Source organism: Hevea brasiliensis, chromosome 10 (genome assembly GCF_030052815.1).
Source record: "Hevea brasiliensis isolate MT/VB/25A 57/8 chromosome 10, ASM3005281v1, whole genome shotgun sequence".
Lineage (NCBI taxonomy): Eukaryota > Viridiplantae > Streptophyta > Magnoliopsida > Malpighiales > Euphorbiaceae > Hevea > Hevea brasiliensis.
This window is the reverse complement of record NC_079502.1, coordinates 13,468,764-13,478,544: the sequence shown is the minus strand read 5'-3', so window position 1 is coordinate 13,478,544 and position 9,781 is coordinate 13,468,764.

Genomic DNA, 9,781 nt, shown 5'->3' with positions numbered 1-9,781 from the left:
CCATGACATGTCTTGGCGCCTGTCAGCATTGTGGGCAATTCTGCAAATGAAGCGTGCGGTGAAGATTTGATCTTGCCTGTAACGCTTTAACTACCTCGGCTCTGATTATGAAAAGGGTTATCGGAAATTGGCTCATCCTTTCCTTGCTTTCCGATCTCCCATTCCTTCCGATCTTCCTATTATGACCCTTTTTCGATCTCTAATACTGGGCTCCTCTCCCGATCTCTCCCATTCCAGAACCTTCCCCTCTATCCGAGCTACTTCAGTCAAAGCATTTAATCCTTCGATTACCGATGCATCCGCTTCGATTTCTGCTAGTAACAAATGCTCAGACCCCCTATATATATGCCTCAACAAGGCATCTTTCAGCATTTCATTTCTCCTCTTTCCACTTCTCATTTCTCCTGTTCTAGCTTCTCCGGCAACAATCCTGGCCACAACGACTGCTCTTAATCTTTTTTCGATTGTTCACTTTGTTCCTCGACTGAAAATTTATGATCCTGGTGATCAGAGAATAACCACCTCTGATGACAGTGAGAGAACCGGACTAATTTACTGATTTAGATCGAGAATATCGATCGTGTCGATCTCGAGTCGATCGACTGATATAATAGGCGAACCGATTTTGGGCGAGAAGACTGCTAATTTCCCTTTCAAAATCGGTGACCGCCCTTTGAAGTTCATTTGGCTCCTCACCACATTGGGTGTCCCGACTGCAGCTCGGTTCTGGTCGATGACATCGACGATGACTCCTCTCATTATCATGAGAGTCATAGTCACTCCATCTGAGCTGTACATCTATCCGATGCCTATGGCTGGCTTTCTGATCAGACACATCTTTTGATTCAGCCACAAGACTAGGCATTAACATAGGTCCCTACCAGGTAGAATGTACTGCCGATCTCTAGAGATCACCCAAATGATGCAATCTGACCTTTAAAGGTTCTTAATGATGTAATCCGATATCTTGAGATCGCCCAAATGATGTAATCTAATCTTTTGAAAATGAAATGAAATTTTATTTTGACAGTTATCATTTTATTATTGCATTGGTTATTTTCCGATCTCTAATGTGCGTATCCGATCTGATTCCTAACTGAATGGCCCTTAGCCGATCTGTAATTTTGAACATCTACCTTAATCCGCCGATCTTTAACCAACCGATCGCCCCTTATTTATTTATGGAGTTTCTGGAATGTTCTTGTGACGTGTCAGAAAAGCAGGCGAATTTCGCTAACCGATGCACCGCTTGGGACACTGTGAGCATTGAATGCTCAGACGGGTATAAATAGGGGAAGGGTCAGTCAGTTGCTCCTTTATCTTATTTTCAGCACTCCACGAGCGATTCCAAAATTCTCTCGTTTCTTCAAGTTCTTCCAACATTGATCACACTTCGGTAAGGGTTTTGATCTTTCTCTTAGTTAAACTTCTTCCATTTCTTTGAAAATGAGCGGCGCCGAGGGTCAGAGAGTGGCAAGCCCCCCTTCCGTCCATGTCTCGTGATCATCGGATGAAGTTGAAGCGGTCGAACCAAGTGGACGATCTGAACCTCCCACGACTTCCGCTTTAGTTCATGGTCGAGCAACTCAATCAAGACAGACATCTTCCTCTGGTAGAGAAAATCTCCCAGTGGATGAGTTGCCATCAATCCTCCAGGAAACCGATCTGCAATCCATTAGTCAAGAATACAACCTTCGAACCGATTCCTTCGAGCTTATCAAATGCCATGATGATCTCAGAGTCGATGACTCTTTCGAGGAAAATGATGCGATCATGGTGTACAAAGAGCAATTAAAAGCCAGGCTTCGGTTTCCCCTTGACGACTTCTTTAAGGACGTCCTGAAATTTCACCATGCCTCGATCCTACAGCGAAGGTGTTCGCTGAGCTGCATAGGCTCACTTGTCGAAAGGACGATGAGTACTGGTTCTTTCAAGCAAAACTGCACTGTAGGCTCTTTACTGATCTGCCTTCCTTACTGAAGAATTGGAAAAATCGCTTCTTCATGTTGAGGAGAAAGATTCCGAACGGTTTCGAAGGTTTCCCCCGAAGCTGGCAATATCTGGTCCCGCCACTTCCAAAGCATGTCGCCCTGAGTAGGGATGAGGGTGCCATGGTAATGAAGCTAAAGGATCAGGCAGCCACTCAGAAGTTCTCCTGCTTAGATGCAGTGATGGCCAAACTGCACCATTGGATGATGCGGCTGGTTACCGGGCTAAGAACACGGGCTTCAGCTCTCTGACCTCGCCCTGGTACTTTCTACATCTCTGATCTCTGGGCCTTAGTGAACTCACTGACTTTTCTTTGTGCAGGTATGGCAGGCAGCAAGGCTTCCAAAGAGAGTCGAAAGCGTAAGAGGGAGGTCTCCAAGAAAGTGCAAGAAATGAAGTGCGCCGAGGCCGCGCAGACGCCAAGAATGATCCAGGAGAGGTACCGGGAGGCTTGTCCCGACCCTCGGGACAGCCGGTCCCTGAAATAGAAATAACTCAGTCTCCTCCTCAACAAGAAGAGCCATTACCTCCACTAGTTGCTTCGAGTGCAGAAGGGGGTCCTTCCCAACCTACTACGAGGACCCTTTCCCGCGGTGCCCAAGTCCTCATTCACTCCCTGGAGAAAAACTGATCTGTTCGAGAGAATTCGGGTTTGGCTAAGGTTCTGGGAGCTTCCATATGCCTCCAGGAGGATCGGCACAGGCTGACCCAGTGCAGCATTGATGATCTCCTAGCCCAAATGATGAGCTTGAGCGTGGAGAGCTTGGTAAACCAACACATAATTAGAGAAAAGGCTCATCTTCTGAGGCAAGAGATCTTAAAGGCAGTCTAGGAGGCAGCTTCCGTTTGAGCTCAACTTTCATCTGCCCAGGACTATATAGCTAAAATTAATGAAATCCTATGAGGATAAATTGGCCGAGCAGGCTCATGAACTCGAAGAAGCTCGGGTGCTCTGAACTGCTAACATCACTCGCCTCACTGAAGAACTTAGAGCTAAAGAAGAAGAGGCAATGACGAGGGAGGCTGGTGCTTATGTGAACGCCCACGCCGACCTTTTGGCCGAGCTCAGGAGGCGATATCCTGAGGAGGACTTCTCCTGGATGGTGGACCTAGCTCCTCAAGACGAAGATGAGAGCAAAGAGGAAGCTGAGGGAGATAGAGAGGGTGAGCGAAATTTAGAATAGGTTGGGGGTGATCCTCCAGCTAAATGACTTGTATTTTTTTACTTTGAAATGAAATGAAATGAAATTCTCTCTTTTGTTCAATGACTTGATGAGATCGGAAAGTATCTAAGTTGTACAAGTGCTTGATTGTTTGACCATGTTATCAAACTTAAAAGCAATTATTAATCTAAGTATGAGAGGTCAAAAGAACATTGTAATCATGAGATCAGCTTGAGCCAAGACCAGACACCGAACAGAACTTAAAATTATTTAAATTGGAAACCTGATTTGAACACTTAAGATCGGAAGCACCATTAAGCCGGGCTGAAACCTTAACTTTGTTAAGCGATTATCCACAATGTTTACAAAAGGGAGATCGGAAATAAGACTGGATGGCACGAAGACCTAATGTTGGTTTAATTTCCTTTGACGAGAGATCGGAAATGTGATTGACTAGCAAGGATACTTGGTAATTGGTTTGAGAGATCGGGAATGAATCGTATGTCATGGAGACTTGATATTAATGTGATCTCCTTGGGAGATCGAAAATGTGATTGAACTGTATGGGGACCTGATATTGGTGTGACCTACTTTGTTAAGAGATAAGAAAACATTCGATTAGATGCGGGATCGGCTTATTTCCTAATCAGGTTACTTGTAACTAAGGAATGTCAGTTGAGGGTCGATTTTCAAAGTTCATTGATTTTGGTGATCGGCCAAAATATGGTGTCGACAGCTGCCCCTCTTTACATAATTTCTATTGACGGGAATAAAATTTTCCCGTGTAGGAATTATGTAAAGATTCAGACCCATATTTTGGGCGATTGGGTATTAAAACATTGAAACTCAAAATTAAAGTTAGGAAACTAAAACCAACTTAGGTCAACGACCCAGATGTTGATAACAGGAATTAAATGCTGAAAATTAAAATCTACTTAGATCAAGGAACCAGAGGTTGATAACAGGAATTTAAATGCGAAAAATTGAAATCAACTTAGATCAAGGAACCAGAGGTTGATAGCAGGAATTTAAATGCGAAAAATTAAAATCAACTTAGATCAAGGAACCAGAGGTTGATGACAGGAATTTAAATTCTAGAAATTAAAATCAACTTTGATCAAGGAACCAGAGGTTGATAACAGGAAATTTAAATGCGAAAAATTAAAATCAACTTAGCTCAAGGAACCAGAGGTTGATGACAGGAATTTAAATGCTGAAAATTAAAATCAACTTAAATTAAGGAACCAGAGGTTGATGACAGGAATTTAAATGCTAGAAATTAAAATCAACTTAGATCAAGGAACCAGAGGTTGACGACAGAAATTTAAATGCTGGAAATTAAAATCAACTTGGATCAAGGAACCAGAGGTTGATGACAGGAATTTATATGCTGGAAAATTAAAATCAACTTAGATCAAGGAACCAGAGGTTGATAGCATGAATTTAAATACGAAAAATTAAAATGCTTACAAAGCAAGCCTGACCTGACCCAAGAAGTTCTTCCGTGACGGAGTGTACTTAATAGGATCCCGAAGATAAACGATTAATGGAGGATGAGTTGCAAGACTTAACCCATCACTTCCCATTTCTTGCTCACTTCCCAGGATTCTCTTTCTATTTTTGACTTCCTTATTTTGAGAAAAGTGCCCTTGCGGGTTTTCACTTTCCCCTCTGCCCATTAGACTAGAAGCGCCCTTCCTGGTTTTCACCCCTAGTTTTTTTTTTATCAGTCCCTGCAAATTCCTTAACAAAGTACATGAGGTTATCAACATCCAAATCCTAATCTTATGACAAAATTTTAACGGATTAATAACGCGCAAAAGATAGCATTAGAGTGTGAGTATATGAGAAAGATAAATGCAAATGTGTGAAGAAGATAGATTAAAGTGAAAGGATGATTTTATTATAGCTCTAGAGAAAAGGAAGGTACAGTTGCAAAGAAAAAGAGGGTACAAGGATAGATCTCATAGATTCCTTGTAGTTGACTTTGAAGTCCCTTAACTGCCATTACTTCAAGTACTCTGTTGACGAATATTCATACCATGGTGGTTTACTTCCTTCCTTGGTCCAGTACCCCTCCTTATTTCTCCATTTTTCTAATTCTAAAGGCGCCCTTTCGGGTTTTCACCTCTTTCGCACATTTTGCTAGGAGCGCCCTTTCGGGTTTTCACCCCTACCTTTTTTTTTTTTTTTTTTTTTTTAAGGCATAATACCTTTTGACAGTGTCAGCATTCACGAGTCTTGGAAATTCTTCTTCGTCCATATGGGTCAAGATTAGGGCCCTACCAGAAAACAACCTTTTAACCATGTAGGGTCCCTCATAAGTTGGTGACCATTTATCCCGAGCATCATTTTGATTCGGAAGCACCTTCTTTAGGACTAGGTCCCCGGGTTGAAATTCGTGTGGGCGAACACCTTTGTTAAATGCTCTAGCTATTCTTTTCTGCTATAACTGCCCATGACACGCTGCTGCTAGCCTTTTCTCGTCTAGCAAATTCAATTGGTCTAACTCGATTGGATCCATTCCGACTCATCAATTCCTGATTCCTTCAAAATTCTTAGGGAAGGAATTTCTACTTTAAAAGGCAGAATAGCTTCCATCCCGTAAACCAGTGAGCATGGAGTTGCCCCAGTTGATGTTCTTATAGAGGTCTGGTATGCATGAAGAGCGTAGGGAAGCATATCATGCCAATCTCTGTAAGTGACTGTCATTTTCTGAATGATCCTCTTGAGATTTTTGTTGGCGGCTTCTACCGCTCCATTCATCTGGGGATGGTATGGTGAAGAATTGAGATGTCGGATCTTGTATTGGTCACATAAACTTTGGACTGTTCAAATTCTTGGTGTTGTCAGTGATGATTTCATTGGGGAGGCCGTGTCGGCAGATGACATTATTTCTGAGGAATTTGAGAAATGTGTTCTTCGTGATGTGGGCATATGATGTCACTTTGATCCATTTAGAAAAATAGTCAATAGCTACCAGGATGAACCTATGCCCATTGGATGCCTTGGGATTAATGGGGCCAATTACATCGATGCCCCACATTGCAAAAGGCCAAGGGGAAACGAGATTGAACAGTTGATGAGGTGAGACATTTATCGGATCTACGTATATTTGACATTTATGACACTTTCGAAAGTACTTGATGCAATCCTTCTCCATAGTAGTCCAGAAGTATTCTTGTCTTATGATTTGCTTAGCCATCATATGCCCATTAGCATGAGTTGCACAATTCCTCTCATGAGTCTCAGAAAGGATCCTCCTTGCTTCTTTTGCATCTACACATCTCAAAAATTCGCTGTTGGAGCTCCTTTTGTAAAGAATATCGCCACTGGGGAAGTATCCCAAAGCTAATCTGCAGATCATTCTTCTTTCATTTCTGCTTGCCCCGGGAGGGTATTCTCTAGTCTTGATGTAGACCTAGATGTCATGATACCATGGTTTACCATTTGTTTCTTCCTTTATCATGAAGCAGTACGCCAGCTCATTTCTTGCTTTGATTTGTAATACCTGAGTCATTTGCCCTTCTTCCATTTGAGCCATGACAGCCAGGGTGGCTAAGGCATCTGCGAACTGATTCTTGTCCCGACTGAGGTGAGTGAAAGAAATTTCTTCAAATTTCTTAATCAACTCCAATAGGTACTTCTGATATGGGATTAACTTTGGATCCTTGGTTTGCCATTCTCCCTTGACTTGATAAATGATCAAGGTCGAATCACCATACACCTCTAACTTCCTGACTTTCATTTTGATGGCAGCCTGTAAATCCATCACACAGACTTCGTATTCTGCGACATTGTTGGTGCAGTCAAACCTTAATTTGATAGCTATCGGGAAGTGTTTTCCGTCAGGGGATACCAGCACAGCTCCAATTCCATTACCAGACAAATTGACAGCTCCGTCAAAATACATTTCCCATACATCAGCAGGTCCTTTTTCGTCATCATTGACTTCGTTAACATGCTCATCAGGGAACTCAAAATCCAAAGCTTCATAATCTTGGATAGGGTTTTCTGCTAGGAGATCAGCGATTATGCTACCCTTTACTGCCTTCCGGGTCATGTATGACTTGCCATTTCGCTATCCTCCCTGGCACGAAAGGGCTTTCAAACACATACTTAATAGGATCAATCCTAGAGATGAGCCATGTCTTATGATTCAACATGTAGTGTTTAAGCCAATTTGCCGTCTAGGCTAACGCGCAACAAGTTTTCTCTAGGAAAGAATACCTTGACTCGCAATCATTGAACTTCTTGCTCAGGTAATAAATGGCCCTCTCCTTTTGACCAGTATCATCATGCTGCCCCAAAACACATCCCATTGAATTCTGTTGGACTGCCATGTATAGAATCAACGGTCTTCCTGCCACCGGAGGAACCAATATCGACGGGTTTGACAGGTACTGCTTAATTTTCTCGAAAGCCTCTTGACAAACTGAATCCCATTGAGTGGTGTTGTTCTTTCGGAGTAGTCTAAAGATAGGCTTAGCTTTAGCAGTGAGGTTAGAAATAAATCTCGAAATGTAGTTCAGCTTCCCTAGGAAACTGCGCACCTCCCTCTCTATTTTTGGGGATGGCATTTCTTAAATGGCTCGAACTTTGTCTAGATCTACTTCTATTCCCTTCTCCCTCACTATGAATCCCAACAACTTCCTAGATCTAGCTCTGAACACGCATTTGGCAGGTTCAATTTCAGCTGATACTTCTTGAGTCTCTCGAATACTTTCCTCAGCACCTGCACATGGCTTTTCTGACTCTCTGGATTTGATGATCATATCGTCCACATATACCTTTACCTCTTTGTGCATCATATCATGGAACAACATGACCATAGCTTGTTGGTAGGTAGTGCCAGCATTCTTTAAGATAAATGGCATGACCCGATAACAGAATACCCCCACTGAGTGATAAAAGCAGTTTTCTCCTTATCTTGTTCGTCCATGGGGATTTGATTGTACCCGGACGCCCCATCGATACATGAACATCTGCCCAATCTTGCAACATTGTCTATTAGCACGTCTATGTGTGGGAGAGGGAAATCATCTTTCAAGCTTGCTTTATTAAGATCCCTATAATCAACACACACCCTGACTCTCCTGTCCCTTTTCATTACCGGGACAATGTTAGCTATCCATTGGGGATATTTGACTACTTCCAGAAACCCAGCATCCTACTGCTTTTTGACTTCATCCCTAACTTTGAGTAGCGTGTCAGGGTTCATTCTTCTTAGCTTCTGCTTTACTGGGATCGTCCCGGGAATTAGGGGAATTTTATGAGTCACTTTGTGAGGGTCTAAGCCGGTCATATCATCATAGCTCCATGAAAATACGTCCAGGAATTCTTTGAGCAAACTGACCATATCTTTTAATTCCCCATTCCCCACAATGTTAAGTTCCCTTCTTATTTCTTCTGTGCCTAGATTTATGGTGTGCGTTTCGTCCCCACAAGGCACTAGGGAAGGTTCATCTCTTTCACCCCTGTCTTCTGCGAGTTCCTCTTCAGAATCACTTGAAGTAATGGCAGTCATGGGGATTTCAAAATTAACCAAAGGAATTTCTGAGTCTATTGAATTATTAGGTGTTAATTGATGAATGGTCCTGAAGAAACGAAAGTGGAATATATTATAAGAATGGATTTCAAGAAAAAGGAAAAGAGAATTGGATGTAAATGTGCTATTAATTCATTAATATTTGCATCATAAGAAAAGGGTCCATTTACAGTATTACACTTGTCACCATGGACGAAATGATCAAGTGTAGATAACCAAAGGTACTTTACTCGAGATTGAGTACAGGAATGTCCTCTGCTGTTTAGTTGTCCAGTTCTTGCCCTTCAGCCATTGGCGAGATCAGGGCTTCATACGAGGAATCGAGATGGATGACATCAATGGATGGTTCGTATGGTGATTCTTCAGCTTTCACTGGATTTTCAATGACCGGCTTGGTGAAGACATCTGTGATTTTTGGGACAACCTTCATTTTCCCGACTTTCTGGTCGAATCTCTGATCCCGGAGCATATTTCTCATCTAGAATCGTCCATCCATGAGGGCGTCTTCCTCATAACCTAAGCCGCAACGACCAACCTTCTGGATAGCTGGTATAGGTTCGACAATGCCCTGTAATGTGGAGCCTAACCCCTTGCCCATCTCATATCCGCTCTTAAGCATCACCTTAGCTACTATAGTTGTGGCCCCTTCATTTTTCGAGGTAGTTTCTTGCAATTCAAGTGCCTGGAAAGAGCTTTCCAACGACTTCTCTGTCATTTCCACATAAGGAATTGACTACGGCTTCGTGACCAACATGGCTTCCTCCCCCCTCACTATTATGATCTTGCCACCCCTAATGTATTTGATCCTCTGGTGCAAGGTGGAAGGGATAACATTCGCCGAATGGATCCAGGGTCTTCCTAACAGCATAGTGTATACTGGTTCAATGTCCATTACTTGGAACGTGACGTTGAAAGTGCCTGCCCCAATTTGGAGTGGCAAATCAATGTCTCCGAGCACATCCCTTCTCATGCCATCAGAAGCTCTTACCACCATGGCGCTTTGGTGTATATTCGATCGATCTACAGGCAGTCTGGCCAGGGTGGCATTGGGCAAAACATTGAGAGCCGATCCGTTGTCAAT